At 33.1% G+C, this 4,005-nt stretch overlaps 1 non-coding gene across 1 annotated transcript; it reads left to right on the top strand.

Moving 5' to 3' along the window:
• The first annotated feature begins 3,104 nt into the window (after nt 1-3,104).
• On the top strand, nt 3,105-3,267 carry LOC111765396 (U1 spliceosomal RNA). The gene has a single exon (XR_002797755.2). It is a non-coding gene; the product is annotated as a U1 spliceosomal RNA (small nuclear RNA).
• The last annotated feature ends 738 nt before the right edge of the window (nt 3,268-4,005 follow it).

Raw genomic sequence — 4,005 nt, 5'->3', positions numbered from 1 at the left:
AGGAGACCTCTGCCTCATCTTTACCTTCCCCTCCAGGTCGTATTGTCTCCTAAAGCTCAGCTGAGGGCAACCAGGCATAGGGTTTTCCAGGACCTTGTCTCAGCCTTGGCTGCTGTGTTTTCTTCATGATTTCAGCTGTAAACTACCATACCAATGGCTTATTTTTCCCTGGGGCCTCATCTGTTTGAGCTTCTCCTTTCTGTCACATGGCAGGATCAAAAATGGCAGAGTTCTGATTTCCTGTGTCTGAGTCTCTGTGTTTCCCTTTAAATTAGACCCAACAAGAAGGCAGAGAGTGACTCCTCATGAATTTTGTCCTATTGACCTAATCTAGTCAAATGGGTTTCATACCCAAGGACTGGATTAGTTTAAAACAATATTTCTCTTTTTGGCATTCATAACATGATTTCAAACTGCCAGATCACCTAACAACAGCAGGACACATTCTGCTTTAACTCACAGGGGAAATTCACCAAGAAAGAATGTGTTCTCATCCATAAAACACACTATAATGAAATGTGTTCTCAAATTGTATAGTATTATAATTAAACTACAAATAAATAACACAAAGATAGCTAGAAAGTTTCCAAATTTGTAGAATTTAAACAGCACATTTACAAATAATACAGGGATCAAAGAAGAAGTTCAATGGACATTAAAATATTTTAAAGTAAATGAAAATTAAAACACAACTTACTGAAATTTGTGGGATGCATCAAAAGCAATGTTTAGAGAATTAAGTACATATATATTAAAAAATAAGCATATCTAAAGTAAGTAACCTAGATTCCATCTGAGGAACCTGGAGAAAAAAGCAAATTAAGCCTAAAATAAGTGGAAGAAAATTAAAAAAAATTAAAGCAGAAATTAATGAAATAAAAATGGGTGACTCTATAAAGAAAATCAATGGGAACAAAAGTTGAAAATATAGAAAATTCTGGTGAAATTCTAGCCAGACAAACACAGGAAATGAGAGATAAGACACAATCACTTGATCACTCAACACTGCTGATCCCATGGATATAAACACGAAAAGAAAAAAAGAAAAAGAAAAACTCTATGCCCACAAATTTATAACCTGGATAAAAGAGACAAATTTCTTGAAAGACAAAAACTATCAAACTTTGAGGAGAAATAGATAACTTTAACAACTCTTTATCTCTTAAATAAATAGAATAAATAATAGCCTTATGAAAAAAGAAATTACCAGACCCAGTTGTTTTTGTCAAGCATTTAAGGAATAAATGATACCAATCTCCACAATACAATAAAACAAAAGCAGAGGGAAAAATTCCTAACTTATTTTATAAGGTCAGCATTATCCTAACATTAAAACAAGGTAAAGACATTTTAGGTAAACTACAGACCAAAATCTCTTATGAAAATCAATGCAAAAATCCTCAGCAAAGACTTTTACACCATCATCTAGTGGAATTTATTGCAGGTATTCCAGGTAGGTACAACATTTGGAGATCAATTTAATCCATCACATGAAAAGGCTAAAGAAGAAAAATTATATGGTCACCTCAACTGATAAGAAAAAGTGTTTGACAAAAAACAGTATACATTAATGATAAAAATACTCAGGAAACTAGAATTGAGGGAGACCCACTCAGCCTGATAAAGAAAGGTTATAAAAAGTCTATAGGCAATAATATCCTCAAAAATGAGAAGCTAGATGCTTTCTCCCTAAGATCCAGAACAAGGTAATGCTGTCTTTCCTCACACATTGGACATGTTCTAAAAGTCCTTGCTAGTCAAAATGGCAAGAACATAAATGAATAATACAATTTGGAAAGGAGGTCATAAAACCACCTTCATTCACGGGTAACATTGTTCTTCTTTATTAGGGAAGTTGTGGTTTATAGAGCAATCATGCAATTATGTATAAAATACAGGATTCCCATATATCACAGTATTATTAACACCGTGCCTTGCTGTGAAACATTTGCTACAATTGATAGCACATTTTTATAATTTGACTGTTATAAAATAGCGGCATAACAGAGTTCACTGCTTGTGTAATGTAGTTCCATGCATTTAAAAAAAAATATTCTGTAAGTTATGACAAATATATAACGGACTGTATCTGTCATTGCAAAGTCATGCAGGACAATTCCAATATCCTTCATATTACCCTTATTATGTCTATTTTTCCCTCTCCCTCCCCTCAGAAACTCCGGTGGTCACTACCTCCATATCAATGATAAAAATTATCAGATATTCAATCTAACATTTCCCCTTTTAATCATATTAACAATATACCACAATGCTGTTAATTGTTAATTACATTTGCAATGTTGTGCTACCATCATCACCATCCATTATCAAACCATGCCCATCATTTTAAATAGAAATCCTGTACATTTCAGGCTTTCAACTCCCTACCCCTTTCCTGTCCCCTGGTAACCTATAGTCTAGATGCTGACTCTATGAATTTGCTTATTCTAATTATTTCAAATCAGTGAGATGATACATTATTTGTTATTTTGTGCCTGTCTTATTTCACTCAGCATGATGTCTTTAAGGACCTTCCAAATCCCAGAAAGTATAAAAAACCTGCAATTAATAAGCAAGTATAAAAAGGTCACAAAATATAAGGTCAATATACAAAACGAATTGCTTTCTTAAACCGGAAATGAACAATTGGAATTTGAAATAAAAAGACATTTACAATGGCACCAAAACAAATGAAATACTTAAGTATAAATCTAAAAAATATAGCAAAGTATCTATACATGGGAAACTATTAAATGGATGAATGAAATCAAAGAAGTTCTAAATAAATGGAGAAATATTTTGCATTCTTAGCTTGTTTGCCAATATTGTTAAGATGTTAGTTCTTCCCAACTTTATCTATATATTCCATGCATTTCCAATAAAGATCCCAGAACACTATTGTATAGATATTGGCAAAGTGATACTAAAGTTTATATGGAATGACAAAAGACCTAGAACTGGCAACAAAATGCTGAACAGGAAGACCAAAGATCGACTACTCAGTGATTGTAATCAAGATAGCATTGCATTGCAGAAGTAAGAGACGCAAAATAAATGAAGCAGAATAGAGATGTCAGAAATACAGTCACAGAAAACAGTCAACTATACTTACCTAGCAGGGGAGATACCATGATCATGAAGGTGGTTTTCTGAGGGTGAAGCTGACCCATGCACTGGGGACGTGCTGACCCCTGCAATTTTCCCACATGGGGAAAACTCAGCTGCACAATTTGTGTTGGTAGGGGGTAACATGCATGCTTGCATCTGATATTTTAAAAAAAGTCATCTATTTTCTTAAAAAATGACAAAGATAATTCAACAGAGAAAGTGTAGACTTTTCAACAAAGGATGGTGAAAGAGTTGGATGGCCCAGTGCAAAAATAAATAAATAAGTAAACAAACCTAGATCAGAATATAAACACTCCACAAAATAATCCCAAAAGGGTAATATATCTAAATGTAAAATTATCAATTTTTCTGGAAAACAACTTAGGAAAAATATAGGAGACTTGAGTTCAGTTATGAGTTTTAGATAAAAGAGCAAAAGTACTTATTTTTCAAGTTAGCAAAGCAGCATTCATTGTTGGTATGTATGGAAAAATGTATAGTCATTTTGGATGACATTCTGATAGTTTCTCACAAAGCTTAACATAGTCTTACCATACAATACAGCAATGATGTTTACAGGTATTTCCCCAACTGACATGAAACTATATGTTGATGCATAAACCTGTAGGGGAATGTAAACTGAGGCTTTATTCATATAACTAAAAACTGGAAGCAAACAAGATGTCTTTCCATAAGTGAATGGATAGAGAAATTGTGATAGATCCATTTAATGAAATACTATATAAGCAATAAGAAGGAATGCATTAACGTGTCAAGTAAAGGCATGATTGAATTTCAAATTTATATTGTTAAGTGAAAAACAATCTGAAAAGACCACAAATGGTAATATTCCACTATTGTGGCATTCTGAAAAGGACAAAACTATAGAGATAATAA

The sequence above is a fragment of the Dasypus novemcinctus genome, chromosome 12 (genome assembly GCF_030445035.2).
Source record: "Dasypus novemcinctus isolate mDasNov1 chromosome 12, mDasNov1.1.hap2, whole genome shotgun sequence".
NCBI classification, from domain to species: domain Eukaryota; kingdom Metazoa; phylum Chordata; class Mammalia; order Cingulata; family Dasypodidae; genus Dasypus; species Dasypus novemcinctus.
The sequence above is the reverse complement of the archived record's forward strand: the minus strand, read 5'-3'. Positions and strand labels throughout refer to the sequence as shown.